At 43.8% G+C, this 19,212-nt stretch overlaps 1 pseudogene; it reads right to left on the minus strand.

The window, feature by feature from the left end:
• Positions 1–18,293, minus strand: part of LOC112219233 — a 62,004-nt pseudogene extending 43,711 nt beyond the window's left edge.
• Between the last annotated feature and the right edge of the window lie 919 nt (positions 18,294–19,212).

The raw sequence follows: 19,212 nt of genomic DNA on the forward strand, positions 1-19,212 counted from the left end.
GTTGAGCTCCGAGACGTTGAAGTGAAACGTGGGGCCCATTATACAACCCCTAAAATAAATAAAAGTGCCAGGAAATACAGAATACATCTGTGCTGACTAGCAAATGTGAAGGTCACTGGACAATGCATAATAATTAAAGGAAAACACAGGGCTGGGCAAGTATAAAACAACTGAAGAGCAAAACAAGATCAGTCAATTTCTTGGATGACAGTGTGAAAGGGTAATTCTGTAATCCTTACACTCAGCACTCCTCAGCAGTAATACATCTTAATCAGGGAGAGGTGCCAAGACTGGCAGGTGTGCTATGGAAACAAAAGGATTTTCACCACTGTTCTGCTTTGTACAATTTGAACACAACCTTTAGGGAATAATTTACTCAAACCTAGAGTATTAAATGTGTTCATCAAATGGGCAAGTCAGGGAGAGTAAGAATTCAGGAGATGAAGCATTCGGTTGATTAATGTAGGTCATGTGTTTTCTACATTGCTACATTTACATTTTAGAAAAGTCTAGCTGCTGGGGTTTGGGGTGATAGATGTGTCTGGACATGCCCACCAATGTTTTATCTACCAAGGTAGGGAAATACTGTACTGACCCTAACAAGACAATGATGGAGAGGTAAAGGATTGTGCTGAGATGGATGAGCGAGGTGATGGGGTGAGGGAGGGTATCCCCCACGGTGAAGAGTAACTCCTCAGTGAAGACCCCCAGGGTGCTGGAGGAGAAGCAGACCTCCAGAGTGTGACAGGCCCCAGGGAGGGGTGCGTCACTTGAGTGGGTTGAGTCACTGACGTGATCTTCCTGTCCGGGTTTGGTGCCCCCCTCGGGTTCGTGCCGTGGGGGAGATCTTCATGGGCTATACTCAGCCTTGTCTCAGGGTAGTAAATTGGTGGTTTGAAAAAATCCCTTAATCCTGCCTGGTTGGCCCTGTCCGGGGTATCGTCAGACAGGGCCACTGTGTCTCCCGATCCCTCCTGTCTCAGCTTCCAGTATTTATGCTGCAATAGTTTATGTGTCGGGGGGGCTAGGGTCAGTCTGTTATATCTGGAGTATTTCTCCTGCCTTATCCGGTGTCTTGTGTTAATTTAAGTATGATCCCTCTAATTCTCTCTCTCTCTCCCTCTCCCTCCCCTCCATGAGGATCTGAGCCCTGGGACCATGCACCAGGACTACCTGGCCTGATGACTCCTTGCTGTCCCCAGTCCACCTGGTCATGATGCTGCTCCAGTTTCAACTGTTCTGCCTGCGGCTGTGGAACCCTGACCTGTTCACAGGACATACTACCTTGACCCGGACCTGTTGTTTTCAACTCTGTCTCTCTACCGCACCTGCTGTCTCTAACTCTGAATGGATGGCTATGAAAATCCAACTGACATTTACTCCTGAGGTGCTGACCTGTTGCACCCTCTACAACCACTGTGAATATTATTATTATTTGACCCTGCTGGTCATCTATGCTGGTCATCTAACATCTTGGCCATGTTCTGTTAAATTCTCAACTCGGCACAGCCAGAAGAGGACTGGCCACCCCTCAGAGCCTGGTTCCTCTCTAGGTTTCTTCCTAGGTTCCTGCCTTTCTAGGGAGTTTTTCCAAGCCACTGTGCTTTTACATCTGCATTACTTGCTGTTTGGGGTTTCAGGCTGGGTTTCTGTATACCACTTTGTGACATCGGCTGATGTAAAAAGGGCTTTAAAAATATATTTGATTGATTGATTGAGGGGGAACCATCCTCTTAGTGGGGCCGAAGGAGAAACACTGGTCAAACGCTGAGCCGGGAGGAACCAGGTTAAAAGGGCCCTTGGGGCCTGCCACGCTCTCAATGAGACGCTTATTGGATAGAAGCAGCACCTGAGAACCAGGGAGAGAATACTTGTAGTGAAAACCAATCTACTGTAAATGTAAGAATGATTAACCAAGTACCATTTGTTTTCTATCTAATGCATAAGATTTGATCAAATCAGAATCCCATTTAGCCTACTGTAAGTGTACTGCAGTAGAAATGTGTGTATATTGCATGGTTTTATCTACAGTTGTTTGCTGCCACTGAAAAGATAGATTCTGTAAAACACATTATCTGGCAATACATGACCCAACAGTCTTCACAGGGGGTTGGGTTATTACAGTAAGACTGCCACATATGCCCTAGGAACTAAAGGGGCTGACTGGGCAGGCAGACTTTAAATAATTCACCTAGCAGTGAATTCAAACAGTGCCTGCCAGGTGCTGTTCTATTGTAGGACTAACAGTTATCACAATTATACTTCAATTATTCAATGATTAAGCATCTGCTGACTAGCGGCAGCAGTAGTGTGATTTATTTTGATGTTATTACAGGAGATCCTCTCACAGCTGCTCTTGTAATACATCTTTAGAACAGCGGAGACTCTGTATGTTATGAGTCTCAGTTGTGGTGAGCTGAACAACTGGATCCACGGTATATAGCAGAACACTGTCATTCTTATTCCGTGTATTTTTTTGTGTTTTTGGCCTTAGCTGTTTGTGTATATTATTAGTACCGGGCATCTCTTAACTAAGGTTAAGTGTCTCATAGCTGTGCTTGGAGGCAATAAATATGTTACCCATGTCAAGGAAGTCAAATTTGAATTGCAATTTGGGGTCTACGCCCTCCCCCTTTATTCATAGAAGTAGGCGAGACTCACGGCCTTGATGATGAAGAGCACAGAGAACACAAAGACGCATTAAATAAACACACTGAATGTGCAAACAGATGAGCATGAATCAAGCACATCTGCCACTCACCGGTGTGTAAATAAAAAAAATCATACACATACTGTACACTGCCATAAGGGAAAAAAAACTACTCTCAATGATGTGTTATTGAGGTCACCACATGCCCATTAAACCCTGTCAGACATGGAAATTAATGGAAATCTGACCCCCGGAAGTGGAAATACAGATGGATACCAAATGCAAAACAACCAACAACTTCTCTCTCAGTATGAGAGGATAGAAATCTAACTGAGGCTTTCTCATCAAAGTTTCATTTCATTGCTGTTCATCACACTTTCTGCTTGTGACCTCTTTAGAATTGGATTCTACATTATTAGTCACTGTTATTGCTTCAGCAAGTAGTTAATCCCTGAGCATTCTCTACCAAAATCGGATCAAATCGGATCAAACTCTTCACCTGTAATGTCAAAGTAGACCATCTGCTAATAGATCTTGGCTTCCTGTGGTTTGAAAATGATGTTGACATCTGAGGTGGTGTTTGGCCAAATGTCCCCCTCCTGCAGGCAACAGAAAGGCTACCTTAAACACTATGCCTCTTACAGTATCAAACATGATTACTGATATCCTGCTGGTGTAGAAACTGGCATAGCTTGTCTTTGTCATGTAAGTAAGATGTTGTATATTTTTAATTTGTCAAGTGTAGAGTAAGTCAATGATATAATCCTGGTGATATACACTACTTCAGCAATAAGGCCTGAGGTGTGGTATATTGGCCATATACCACAAACCTGCAAGGTGCCTATTATAAACCGGTTACCAACATAAATATAGTTTTGCGTCATATCTGTGGTATATTGTCTGATATACCATGGCTTTCAGCCAATCAGCATCCAGGAGCCAAACTACTTGGTTTATACACTGAATAAAAATATAAATGCTGTCACGTTCTGACCATAGTTCTTGTGTGTTTTCCTTGCTTTAGTGTTGGTCAGGACGTGAGCTGGGTGGGCATTCTATGTTGTGTGTCTGGTTTGTCTATTTCTATGTTTGGCCTGATATGGTTATCAATCAGAGGCAGGTGTTAGTCATTGTCTCTGATTCAACCATATTTAGGTAGCCTGTTTTGTGTTGGGATTTGTGGGTGGTTGTTTCCTGTCTTTGTGTTTTATACACCAGTTAGGACTGGTTCGGTTTTATTGTTTTGTATCCTGTTCATGTTTGAGTTACCTTATTAAATTAACATGAACTCTAACAACGCTGCGTTTTGGTCCGCCTCTCCTTCCCTGCGACATGCAACAATTTCAAAGATTTTACTGAGTTACAGTTCATATAAGAAAATCAGTCATTTGGAATAAATTAATTAGACCCTAATCTATGGATTTCACATGACTAGGGACACAGATATGCATTTGTTGGTCACAGATACCTTTTAAAAAAGGTAGGGGCGTGGATCAGAAAACCAGTGTGTTTCTGGTGTAACCACCATTTGCCTCATGCAACTCGACAACTGTCCTTTACATAGAGTTGATTAGGCTTGTGTCCTTTGAACTGTTGTCCCAATCCTCTTAATGGCTGTGCAAAGTTGCTGGATATTGGCGGGAACTAGAACACGCTGTCGTACACGTGAATCCAGAGCATCCCAAACAGGCTCAATGGGGGACATGTCTGGTGTGTATGGATAAAATGCAATTGTATTCATTGTACGTAGTTTATGTCTGCCCATACTATAACCCCACCGCCAGCATGGGGAACTCTGTTCACAATATTGACATCAGCAAATTGCTCACCCACATGACGCCATGCACACTGTCAGCCATCTGCCCGGTACAGTTGAAACTGAAATTAATCCATGAAGAACACTCTTTTAAAGTGTGCCATCGAAGGTGAGCTTTGCCCACTAAATTCGGTTACAATGCCGAACTGCAGTCAGGTCAAGACCCTGGTGAGGACGACGAGCACGCAAATGAGCTTCACTGAGACAGTATCTGACAGTTTATGCAGAAATTATTTGGTTGTGCAAACCCACAGTTTCATCAGCTGTCCGGGTGGCTGGTCTCACTGCCAAATTCTCTAAAACGACATTGGAGACAGTTTATGGTAGAGAAATGAAGATCCAATTATCTGGCTATAGTTCTGGTGGACATTCCTGCAATCAGCATGCCAATTGCACTCTCCCTCAAAACTTGGGACATCTGTGTCATTGTGTTATCTGACAGAACTGCACATTTTAGAGCGGTCTTTTAATGTCCCCAGCACAAGGTGCACCTGTGTAATGATCCTGCTGTTTAATAAGCTTCTTGATATACCACACCTGTCAGGTGGATGGATTATCTTGGCAAAGAAGAAATGCTCACTAACAGGGATGTAAACAAATATGTGCCCAAAATGTGAGAGAAATAAGCTTTTTGTGCGTATAGAACATTTCTGGGATATTTTATTTCAGCTCATGAAACATGGGATCAACACTTTACATGTTGAGTTTATGTTTGTATTCAGTGTCATATAAAATTATATATTATAATACTCCCCTAATCCAAGTATTATTCTTTATCATCAAAGACAATTTATGTCTGCTGAAAGATAAAGCTTCTGTCCAAATGATAGTGTCTTAATCAAATAGATCAAGTCATCCAGTGGAAAAGAAAAGCAGCTGGGTGTTAATGTAGTACTTAGAAAGACACTAATGTAATCATAATCAGCAGACCTCTGGAGAGCAGAAGGACAAGTTTGCCTTAGGGTAACAGTGGGGTTCTGGCCTCACTCTGTGCTGACAGAGCACACCTCTTCAAGGTGCTATACAGAATACTTGGGTGCAGAGTTTGTCTTTGGGAGGCTTGGCTTTATTTGGAGGGTGTCTGTGTTTGTTTGCCACTCTTCCTTTCCAACTCTCTGACACAAAACCACATGACCAGACAGGAGAGTGAGACATCAAGGGCAAATGTTGGTAAGACTTCCCTGAGGACATAGCGTGCTTAACAAATACCTGGGGAGAGTTGGGTGTCAGGATGGATGATATAATGAGTGGCTGTCTCCCCAGGGGCATCTCAGTCCAACGGTCAGACTCCGAGACAGCAGGTGAGATCAGGTTAGAGGCTGAACTGATCCAAGTGGCCATGCCTCTGACTCAGCAAGGACAGTCTCCCTCTGTGTTTGTGAATGCTGAACATATGGCTACTCATAAGTGCTCACACACACTGCCACACAAAAAAATTCAACACAAATTGGGATGAAAAATATTAAATTGAATATAGGAATATCCAGGGGACTTTTATAGCTGCTGTGGAGCAGTGACTCACTGCTAGCTGCATGGCAAAATTATATGCAGAGAGAGTTTTAAATGTGTTTTAAAAGGTTGGAGTTATTTCATCAAAGTGCTAAAGTTTGTCTTCTACCACAGCTGAGTACTCCACGGAGACAGATGTGTCACTGTCACCAGAGGCTGGAGGTGTGAACCAGGCAACGGGAAAACAAAGGCCTACGCCCAACCACTGCAGACACCACACTGAGTTATAGGGGTTGGTACAGAATGCTGGTACAGGGTATAATGCGATAAAGTGCATCCCTGAAATTAGTTATTAAAGTTTCCTTAGGGATTACAGGGCAAACCAAATAAGCATGAGGATACTATGGGCGGATTTTGGTATGCAAGTTGGCCTAGCTACTGCTGTGTAAAAAAACATGATGGCATTTGAGAAAACGATCCCTTAAATGCACTTTGCATGCACTTTGTGACTCACATACTGAGTAAAGTCTATAATCCCAGAGGGGGATTAGGTATCATGTAATTCAGCCTTGGTGATACTGTGTACTGTAGCGTAGCCTGCATTAGACCATAAGCTAAGACAAACACATTCAGTTTGTTTAGACTGTTGGTCAATGGGCATGGGCACCAAAGCTACTGTACCATAAACCATTGGACTCCCTATAAGAGAACATTTGCTATCAGCTCACAGTAAAATGCCCCCATCCTCCCTCCATCCCGTCTCTACATAGCACACCAGAGGTTCCACTATGATGTAGTTGTCTGAGAAGGACAGCCGTTTCTCCTTCAGCTGCCTGTGTCGGTCTTGGAAGGTGCGTGAGAGCGTGGACAGGCGGAGTGGGGTCTGCGTGGAGTGGGGTCTGCGTCACACTCTGTCAGGAACTGATCCATCTCATCCTCCTCTTCCCGCTGCAACTCGGAACAGAACCTAGATTCACTGCAGAGCAGAGAGATCCACAGCGAGAGAGAGTGAGTAGGGGATGAAGACAGAGGAGCATCTAAACAGGCTACATACAAAGGCGTTGATCTGGACCGACCATCAAGCTTTTCTGATGATCCATTAGCTAAGGGTCACTTTAGATGTTTGTTTTACAGTAAATCAATGTATGTTGATGTGTTGATCACGTTTACATTGGGATGTACATCATGGAGATGAACATGAACGGACATCCCACCTTAGCTTCTGCTGCTCCTCCTCCTGTTCAGTGGCACATCTCTTCCACTGATAGTGGACTATAGTATCACTCCTGTTCACTATGGAGACTGAGCTTTGGTTGGCCATGGAAATGTAGGTTGTCTCCACTATGACAGAGTTCCTAGCCAGCCTCACATTCACGTCTGTAGACACTCCACACAGACTGATGTAAACATCCTCCCCGGAGGAGAAACAACAGACACACACAGCTACTGGATTATCTAACAACTCATTAAGAGTACTGTAGCTGGGCAATGTACATACACTGTATGTAGAATGTCAAAAGTACATGTGGGTAGATTCTAAAATACAGGCCTTTTCTATTAGTAATGGGGGGAAAAATTGATACAGTTACATTTCGGGATATTATTTTTGAGTTTTGGTTTAGCTGTACCTGTACCAAAACCACAGTATTTTTCCTTTATAGTTTTTTCACGATCTTCTTTTTAAATTGGGAGCAAATTTGTTAACAGCACTTTATTTCCATGACTGATGAAAACTTGTTTTCTCATGGCTCTCTCTTGTCTCTCTGTGTAATTAGGTGACGGTGATGGTACGAGGGCCAGATTGGGAATTTAGCCAGGACACTCTTACGATACTGTAAGTGTAAGTACAATGGGATCTTTAGCGACCACAGAGAGTCAGGATACATGTTTAACATCCCATCCAAAAGACAGCACACTACACAGGGCAATGTCCCCAATCACTGCCATGGGGCAATTTTTTAAACCAGAGGAAAGCGTGCCTCCTACTGGACCTCCAACACCACTTCCAGCAGCCGCTGGTCTCCCATCTAGGGACCAACCAGGACCAACCCTGTTTAGCTTCAGAAGCAAGCCAGCAGTGGAATGCAGGGTGGTATGCTGCAATAAAATTACAGTGTCAAATTGCAATACATAGTGTATCGGAACCAAAATATCGTGATAATTTAGTGTCGTGAGGTCCCTGTCAATTCCCAGCCCTATTTTCTAAACAGTTCATTATCTGTCAGGACTTTTATGGCAAAGCCACAAATGTGATGCTATAGTCTAGCCCAGTAGTCTAGTGTTTCTTAAACCTTTTTTATGCGAGACCCAAATGAGAAATTGACCATCCTCCCATGACCCAAATCGTCATCCAAAGACCCAAATTAAGAAAAAAATACTGTGTGATGATAGATTCTCATAACTGCAACCCATCTCTCACATGCCCAGGGTCCACCAGGGCTCATAGTTTCAGAAACCCTGGTCTAGCCAGTGGGCTACTGTTGGTCGGTGCTTCATAATTGGTCATGGAGATGGCGCTGTTGGATTAGCATGACAGGTAGGCTATACTCTGTCTGAGCCATCCAAAACAATTACAGAGTCTCTCTTGGACCAAGTGACACAAAACACATGGTTCCCACCGGAGCAGTCAGCTTACAGAATGAAAACAGAAAAACAATGCAAAAATCAGCCTGTGGAATATGTAAATACTTTGAGCATTTTGTTTTGTTTGGCTAGTTTGGATACATTCAAAACAGAACCATGGTGCTTTAGCAGAGATCCCAATCTGACCCTAACGATGGACCAAGACATAATTGAACCCCGAATTAAATAGACTGGTATTCAAATTCCATCCTGGATTTAAACAAGCAGGAAGCACTAGACAGCCATCAAACTTTATTTAGCCAAAATGAGTTTTGTGTTAGATTCAAGTAACACAATACTACAATACTACTACTTCCAATACAATTAAACCCAATGTGATGATGTGGATGATTATCTAATAGGCTTTATTATTATTATTCTTACTACAATTTATCCACAACGGTATAGTCACATTTAACATTATTCATATTTTCTTCAAGGCCAAATGAGCTAAATCCATCAATAAGAATAAACCTGTAACAGAGAAGCCCTACTGCAGATTTACAAACAAATTAAATGTCCCTCGGCTCCGCAGAGCAAGAGAGGGAGGAGGAGGAGGGGGGCATCTGAGTCCTGGTTCCTTGGAGAACGCACTGAGTAAACACATACTGAAAGTGCACATGAACAGTCTTTACCATTGCATCAATGACATACTGACTGACAGACTGACTGACCAACTGTGGTAGATACCCTAGACAAATAGGCTAGACAGACAGGCTAGACAGATAGGCTAGACAGACAAGCTAGACAGACAGGCTAGACAAATAGGCTAGACAGACAGGCTAGACAGATAGGCTAGACAGACAGAATAGACAAATAGGCTAGACAGACAGGCTAGACAGATAGGCTAGATAGACAAACTAGACAGACAGGCTAGACAAGTAGGCTAGACAGACAGGCTAGATAGACATGCTAGATAGATAAGCTAGACAGATAGGCTAGACAGACAGAATAGACAAATAGGCTAGACAGACAGGCTAGATAGACGGGCTAGATAGACGGGCTAGATAGACAAGCTATGCAGATAGGCTAGACAGACAGGCTAGACATATAGGCTAGACAGACAGGCTAGACAGACAGGCTAGACAAATAGGCTAGATAGATGGGCAAGATAGACAAGCTAGACAGATAGGCCAGACAGACAGAATAGACAAATAGGCTAGACAGACAGGCTAGACAGACAGGCTAGACAAATAGGCTAGACAGACAGGCTAGATAGACAGGCTAGATAGACAGGCTAGATAGACAGGCTAGACAGATAGGCTACACAGACAGGCTAGACAAATAGGCTAGACAGACAGGCTACACAGACAGGCTAGACAAATAGGCTAGATAGATGGGCTAGATAGCTAAGCTAGACAGATTGGCCAGATAGACAGCTAGACAGACAGGCTAGACAGACAGGCTAGACAGATAGGCTACACAGACAGGCTAGACAAACAGGCTAGAAAAATAGGCCAGACAGACAGGCTAGATAGACGGGCTATGCTAGACAGATTGGCTAGATAGACAAGCTAGACAGATAGGCTAGACAGACAGGCTAGACAGCTATGCTAGACAGATTGGCTAGACAAATAGGCTAGACAGACAGGCTAGATAGACGGGCTAGATAGACGGGCTAGATAGACAGGCTAGATAGACAAGCTATGCAGATAGGCTAGACAGACAGGCTAGACAGCTATGCTAGACAGATTGGCTAGATAGACAAGCTAGACAGACAGGCTAGACAAATAGGCTAGACAGACAGGCTAGACAGACAGGCTAGACAGACAGGCTAGACAGACAGGCTAGACAGCTATGCTAGACAGATTGGCTAGACAGACAGAATAGACAAATAGGCTAGACAGACAGGCTAGACAGACAGGCTAGACAAATAGGCTAGACAGACAGGCTAGAAAAATAGGCCAGACAGACAGGCTAGACAGCTATGCTAGACAGATTGGCTAGATAGACAAGCTAGACAAATAGGCTAGACAGACAGGTTAGACAGACAGGCTAGACAGACAGGCTAGACAGACAGGCTAGACAAATAGGCTAGACAGACAGGCTAGATAGACGGGCTAGATAGACAGGCTAGATAGACACGCTAGACAGATAGGCTAGACAGACAGAATAGACAAATAGGCTAGACATACAGGCTAGACAGACAGGGTAGATAGACAGGCTAGATAGACGGGCTAGGTAGAAAGGCTAGACAGGCAGGCTAGATAGACAGGCTAGACAGACAGGCTAGAAAGACGGGCTAGACAGACAGACTCACACTTGAATTGTGTAGTAAAAAACATGTTGTTGTGTCTTTTAAGATAGTTCCACAACAGGCTCATTAGTAATTAGTAGTCCACCCAGTGGGACCAGTCTGTAGTCAAGTAAACTGTCCCTGTGGATTTCCTTGCCCTTATTCCACAAATGTGAGTAAATAATTCAGGTAGTGAAATTGAAATAACAAGCAATTTATGCTTTGTTTTCCAATAAGAAGCCTGAGACTACAGTATACCTAAATCCATTGCTGGAAAACAGTCCATCTGTATCAAAAATGATGTAAAGCCTACTGTACTCTACAGTACTCTCCCCCTTTAAAATATTAGTGAAAGAACGATACATGTACTTAAGCCATTATATACACATCCTGTAACCATGCATCTTTTATCTGCAAAATGAGGGATGCAGATTAGGCCATACAGTACAGTAAAATGATCTCATTCAAAAATATCTTCAAAGAACTTACTATGAAGGATTGGCTTGACAGTTTGCCTCTGAAATGGGTGTCTCAGATCAAGTCAGATGAAGGACAACATCCAGGGATAAGAAGCTTTTTCATTAAGACATTCGTATCAATGTCACAACCTCATAAATCTATCCACTTTGTATTTGATCCAAGTTCTACTGTCGAACACCAAAGTAGACGTATTACAGTGGATAGACTGTGAGAGTTCAGCGAAAGAACTCTGTTGGGACGCAGGGACAATGCAAGGTGGGTAAGCAAGCTAGCTACTATAGTTGCTGCCCAGATAAATAACTCAATGTTGTCTCAGGAGGAACCATGGATGGTTAATAGCATCTCTAGAGCAAATATACACTTAAAACCAGCATGTACACTAAGTGTACAAAACACTATGAACACTGCTCTTTCCATGACATAGACTGAACAGGTGAATCCAGGTGAAAGCTATGATTATTGATCATTTGTTAAATTGCCCTCGATTGATATCACTTGTAAATACGTCTACTTTGGTGTTCGACAGTAGAACTTGGTGGATCAAATACAAAGTGGATAGATTTATGAGGTTGTGACATTGATACAAATGTCTTAATGAAAAAGCTTCTCATGCCCAGCCGCGCCCTCAGAGCATGCGCAGACCAACTGGCCGGTGTGTTTACGGACATATTCAATCAATCCCTATACCTGTCTGCTGTTCCCACATGCTTCAAGAGGGCCACCATTGTTCCTGTTCCCAAGAAAGCTAAGGTAACTGAGCTAAACGACTACCGCCCCGTAGCACTCACATCCGTCATCATGAAGTGCTTTGAGAGACTAGTCAAGGACCATATCACCTCCACCCTACCTGACACCCTTGACCCACTCCAATTTGCTTACCGCCCAAATAGGTCCACAGACCATGCAATCTCAACCACACTGCACACTGCCCTAACCCATCTGGACAAGAGGAATACCTATGTGAGAATGCTGTTCATCGACTACAGCTCGGCATTCAACACCATAGTACCCTCCAAGCTCGTCATCAAGCTCGAGACCCTGGGTCTCGACCCCGCCCTGTGCAACTGGGTACTGGACTTCCTGACGGGCCGCCCCCAGGTGGTGAGGGTAGGCAACAACATCTCCTCCCCGCTGATCCTCAACACTGGGGCCCCACAAGGGTGAGTTCTGAGCCCTCTCCTGTACTCCCTGTTCACCCACGACTGCGTGGCCATGCACGCCTCCAACTCAATCATCAAGTTTGCGGATGACACAACAGTGGTAGGCTTGATTACCAACAACGACGAGACGGCCTACAGGGAGGAGGTGAGGGCCCTCGGAATGTGGTGTCAGGAAAATAACCTCACACTCAACGTCAACAAAACTAAGGAGATGATTGTGGACTTCAGGAAACAGCAGAGGGAACACCCCCATCCACATCGATGGAACAGTAGTGGAGAGGGTAGCAAGTTTTAAGTTCCTCGGCATACACATCACAGACAAACTGAATTGGTCCACTCACACAGACAGCATCGTGAGGAAGGCGCAGCAGCGCCTCTTCAACCTCAGGAGGCTGAAGAAATTCGGCTTGTCACCAAAAGCACTCACAAACTTCTACAGATGCACAATCGAGAGCATCCTGGCGGGCTGTATCACCACCTGGTATGGCAACTGCACCGCCCTCAACCGTAAGGCTCTCCAGAGGGTAGTGAGGTCTGCACAACGCATCACCGGGGGCAAACTACCTGCCCTCCAGGACACCTACACCACCCGATGCTACAGGAAGGCCATAAAGATCATCAAGGACATCAACTACCCGAGCCACTGCCTGTTCACCCCGCTGTCATCCAGAAGGCGAGGTCAGTACAGGTGCATCAAAGCTGGGACCGAGAGACTGAAAAACAGCTTCTATCTCAAGGCCATCAGACTGTTAAACAGCCACCACTAACATTGAGTGGCTGCTGCCAACACACTGTCAATGACACTGACTCTACTCCAGCCACTTTAATAATGGGAATTGATGGGAAATGATGTAAATATATCACTAGCCACTTTAAACAATGCTACCTTATATAATGTTACTTACCCTACATTATTCATCTCATATGCATACGTAGATACTGTACTCTATATCATCGACTGCATCCTTATGTAATACATGTATCACTAGCCACTTTAACTATGCCACTTGGTTTACATACTCATCTCATATGTATATACTGTACTCGATATCATCTACTGTATCTTGCCTATGCTGCTCTGTACCATCACTCATTCATATATCCTTATGTACATATTCCTTATCCCCTTACACTGTGTATAAGACAGTAGTTTTTTTGGAATTGTTAGTTAGATTACTTGTTCGTTATTACTGCATTGTCGGAACTAGAAGCACAAGCATTTCGCTACACTCGCATTAACATCTGCTAACCATGTGTATGTGACAAATAAAATTTGATTTGATTTGATTTGACTTGTTAAATCCACTTCAATCAGTGTAAATGAAGGAGAGGAGACAGGTTTTAGAAGGATTTTTAAGCCTTGAGACAATTGAGACATGGATTGTGTATGTGTGCCAATCAGAGGGTCACTGGTCAAGACAAAATACTTACGTGCCTTTGAATGGGGTATGGTAGTAGGTTTCAGGCGCACAGGTTTGTGTCAAGAACTGCAACACTGCTAGGTGTTTCACGCTCTACAGTTTCCTGTGTGTATCAAGAATGGTCCACCACCCAAGGACATCCAGCCAACTTGACACAACTGTGGGAAGCATTGGAGTCAACATGGGCCAGAATCCCTGAGGAACACTTTCGACACTTAAAGTCTATGCCCTGACAAAATTAAGGCTCTTTTGAGGGCAAAAGAGGGGGAGAGGTGTTCTTAAATGTTTTGTACACTCAGTGCATAATGACAAACATGCCTGAAGCCTATAGAATTGATATTATATTTTTACATTATCATATGTCAGGTGCAATAAAGCTGTGATAGAGGGGGAAATGAAGGCACCATAATTATCGCTGACATCCTGATGCTATGACAACTGTTGACAGGCAGGGAACATTAGCCTCTCTCCCACACTGCTCAAGCCAATCTCATGCTTTCATCATCTCATTTTCTCAAGAGATTAATTCTGCACAGCCATCAGTTTCCAGGCTATGCAGAGGATGTTTTAACCTCAGCTGATACTACTGATGAAAGTTCTCCATTTGATTGCCCATGCTGCATTTGACAATAGACAGTGTTTGTGTGTGTGTGTGTGTGTGTGTGTGTGTGTGTGTGTGTGTGTGTGTGTGTGTGTGTGTGTGTGTGTGTGTGTGTGTGTGTGTGTGTGTGTGTGTGTGTGTGTGTGTGTGTGTGTGTGTGTGTGTGTGTGTGTGTGTGTGTGTGTGTGTGTGTGTGTGTGTGTGTGTGTGTGTGTGTGTGTGTGTACGTGCGTGCGTGCAAGCGTGCGTGCGTGCTTGTGCCTGTGTGAGAGAGAGCTCCTGTGCTTTCCTAAAAGAGTCTGGGCTAAACTCATCAAGGAACTGTCTCTTTGTTCCTAAATAAACACACAAAAAAAGTTAATATGAGCAGCGATAAGACCATAACTAATTCATTCATTCCAATAGCAAAGGTAGCCTGTCTTGAACCCAATGATAGCATTTCTCATCAGAATTGACTTAGAGGGTTTTTTCCTGTGTGAATATTGTTGCTGGTTTTTATCTAGCACATCAAAAGAACAGGAGAGAGTACCATTTCTTGTCTCCTGTCACCTAGCATCCAAGTATTCAGGCAGGAGCAAAGGTAGCAACCTGACCCCTGTTTTCATTATTGTGTTGATTTTAGGAAAATGACATAGCAGTGACTGGGGAGCTGGATTCATATCTAACGAGATGGTTATCATATTGAATCTCAGTAACTAGCAGTCACACCCTTGAGCAAAGGAGGCTAATTTGTGACGCATCAGCTACAGTTCAATAAAATGTACAATATGTAAATGTGTTCAAGATGAGGGTTTCTCGGGGGCAAATTAATAAATCAATAGATCGATTGATTAGAATAGATGGACACTGTATGTACAGTAACATCAGAGAGATAAATGCATCCACCATTGCCAAAATTTTACCATGGTTAAAATTATATGTTCATGGGTCAAACATGTACTACTTGTCCGGTACTTCTTGACAAGATGCTTATGACTTTCTGCCCAGAAATGTAAGTTTGAAGTCCCAATATGAGAGTGAGAGCCTGCAGTGAGGCTGCTCTCTGGCAGGCTCCATTCACTGACTCCAGAGCGTAACCTCCAGATCAGCTTAATCTGAAACATAGATGAGAAGGAGACAGGGAAAGGTGCTAAATTAAAAATGATATTCAACTGATGGGCCTAAAGTGGTCTTTTAGAGCAGAGCACTTTATAAAACGTTAATGCTGCTGCCCTTCAGTAGACCTGGATGTTTATGCAGTGAGACAGCAGAGCACCAAGCACCACCTGAGGCAAACACACACACACACACACAAACACACACACGCACACACACACAAACCCACATACACGACTATACACACACAAACACACTAGGGCTTGACATTCAGGGCTGCCCACTGGCCCACAGAGGTTTTGGAACCCCCCCTGGCCAGTTGATCATCCCTGTCAGTGGCCCATCATCCCTGTCAGTGGCCCATCATCCCCGTCAGTGGCCCTTCATCCCTGTCAGTGGCCCATCATCCCTGTCAGTGGCCCATCATCCCTGTCAGTGGCCCATCATCCCAAAATGATTATGTTTATTATTTATCCCCGCAGTGGTCCATCCTATAGCCTAGTTTGAATGTGGCCCATCATCCCCGTAAATGCTAAGGCCCAATCATCCCCAAACCAGGTTTGCAAAAACATCAGGCCCATCATCTCTGGAGAGTCTGAAAATAGCCCATCAGTCCCTCCCCATTCAACCTGATAGAGCCCATCATCCCCAGAAGAATGGCCCATCATCCCCAAATCAGTGGCCCATCATCCCTTGAGGCAGTGGATCACTTCTTCCCAAGGTCTGAGTGGCCCATCATCCCTGTAAATGGCCCATGGTTTTACTTTGTTATTATGGCCCATCATCCCTGTCAGTTGAGCCCATTTATCCCCGTTAATAAAACATAACATCCAAACTGTGGAAAATGCCTGTCAGTGGCCCATCATCCCTGTCAGTGGCCCTTCATCCCATGTCAGTGGCCCATCATCCCTTTGTCTGTGGCCCATCATCCCCATCAGTGGCCCTTCATCCCTGTTGTTATTGGTTTACTGTATGTACAGTTCTCATCACATCTTGCATTTTTTTTCAGTTTTATTTTACCCATAATCCCAATGTCAGTTACCCATCATCCCTGTCAGTGGCTATTATTACAAAATGATTATGTTTATTATTTATCACATGCATGCTGACACACTGCCTATAGCCTAGTTTGAATGTTCCAAATGATGATATATCCAACTGGCAACTATGTCAACGTGCATGCGCCAGGCCCGCCACAGTGCGAGGGGACAAGGACATTCCGGCCAGCTAAACCCTCAACTAACCCGGACGACGCAGGGCCAATTGTGCACTGCCTCATGGGTCTCGCGGCCACGGTCCAGCTGCGACACAGCCCGGGATCGAACCTGGGTCTGTAGTGACACCTCAAGCACTACGATGCAGCGCCTTAGACCGCTGCACCACTCGGGAGGCCCAAACAACTTCATTTCTACCAAAGGATTTAATTTCTACCAAAGACTTGTCACAATGATTAAGTGATAAAGCGGACTGCTCTAAATCCTCCATCAACCCTGGATTTCACCATAGCCTAAACACTTTTTTTCAAATTGTATTAACACTGCAATCACCTCTGAATTCCACATGGTCACTTCTCCAGCACACCCATCATCATCACAATCACAAACGTAGGACAGTTTAAGAGCTCTAATTAAAAATAAATAAATGCACATCCATTTACAGTCCGGCTGGAAAAGAAAGCAGTTCTATCAATATCTCAAACCATTAACTAGTATAATCACACGAAGAAATCAAGAGAGAAGTGTCTCCAGGGGCTGATAAAGCCCGTTCTAACTGGGCTGAGCACACTGCTGTAGGAACAGATAACACCATCACCCCCAGCCATCCACACTCATAAATCTGTTAATAGGATATGCATAGAGGGTGTTTTCCCTCTATTCTAGGTGCAACCTGTGTGAAAGAGCAGAGATTAAAGACTGTGTGGATAAATGCTCCTGAAATGATTAGCACTGTTTTACCATTCCTGCTGCAGGGTCATTAGGGAGGGGATATTTTATTATTGTGTTCACAGCGAATGTATGGTAAACAGATTCATCCTTTTAGTTCCACTACACTTGATGTAGCTGATTATCTTTATGCAAAAATACTTATGTAACATGAGCGTGTGCGTTCATGTGTTTCTGTAAAGTAACTTACTACTTACTTACTGTAGAGCTAGTACTTGTGTGCTAGCCTATTGCAAAGTGAGTTGGTCTATCGGTTGTTATTCTGGGGAGGGGTGTGTAATGAGTATGTTTTGTACTTTGTAGGGGGAATTTTGTAGATGGTTGTAATGTATAGATGCGTGGGTAACATCTGTATAATGCTGAATGTTTCCCTGACCATTTGAAAAGTTCCAGAAGATACTGAATCTCTGCTAGCCAGACCTGTGTGGCGTAGCTGGTGCTTTAGAGTAATGGTCTTGCATGTGTATGGTAGTGAAGCAGCAGGTCCTCGTTGTGGTCTCCTTCAGTCTTGGGAAGGAAGTCCACCCTCACCTGCATGCTCTCACTAACATCAATGGAGGGGGCTACACTGAGAAAGGGCTTGACAGAACAAAGGCATGAACAGGCAGGATTGGTTGGTTTAGCATAGGTTAGACTCGAACAGACTAGAGGCTGGAATAGACTCCTAGCATAGATCATATCTCACCTGTGTGTGCTAAGCTGGAACTGGGCCTCACTTTTGCACAATGTTGCGCACTAGCAAGGTCGGCAGTGAGGAGCACTTCACAGGGCACAGAGAGAAGTGCAGCTGGTAAGGGAAGTCTAGAATGGTCCATGCCATCCTAGAGAGGTTACTTTAAAAATTCACAAGGACAACGGAGGTAGACTTCAGATGCAACTTTGATCAGTTTCTTATGTACTTCCTGTTTAATGGCTTGCGCCTCAAGTGGTGCATGAAGGACACGTCATGATCGGGAACATCTAGTTACTATATAACACATGCATAACTGAAGGTTCACTGCTGCTCCAATTGTTCAAATCATTATAACATTAAGAAAAGTATGCTTTTTCCTTGAGAAGCTGTCATCCAAACAGACCTCATCGCTCACTATTGTCTCCATACTGATGAGTTGCTTCAAGGCCTGATTATGTTGCCAAGGGCCCTGAGCCTCTCTCTCTCTCTCACACACACACACACTGCTATAGTATAGCTACAGCACTCTGTATTCATGTGCAAACAAAGCAAAGCAGATTACCAAGCCATATAAGAGCCTGGAGAATGGAAGCTAATGGAGAGAGGGTAGGCGGTAGTGGAAACATTTCCTCTCATGCTCATCAAAGCACATTCTCTGATAGAATTACAGTGCAGAGGCGCATTAACAAGGAATATGAGCTTTGTCATTAATGTTTCACCGGGTTGTCATTAATGAATAGGAAATCTGAAGAATTGCAATCTTTCATTCAGACCAAATGTTATGAATGAGACTGGTTTCATAACTAGGCCTACATTTCTTTCAGGAATTTTCAGAACATAAGAAAGCAGGTTTTCCTTTGAAATCAGACAGAGGACTTTTTATGAGCATCAATCGATTGACTTAAGTTGTAATGAAGTTTGAAACTCTTTTGATTTGATCCATAGCATTTAAATAAAACGTAAAGGTTTATTACAGTGTTCCAACTGTTTGTTAAGTGTGTTGCCATGATTTAAAAAAAAATGTCTCTGTGTTGACAGTACCTTGTTCTCCTGAGGTGTAAAGAGG

The sequence above is a fragment of the Oncorhynchus tshawytscha genome, linkage group LG19 (genome assembly GCF_018296145.1).
Source record: "Oncorhynchus tshawytscha isolate Ot180627B linkage group LG19, Otsh_v2.0, whole genome shotgun sequence".
Classification (NCBI taxonomy): Eukaryota; Metazoa; Chordata; class Actinopteri; order Salmoniformes; family Salmonidae; genus Oncorhynchus; species Oncorhynchus tshawytscha.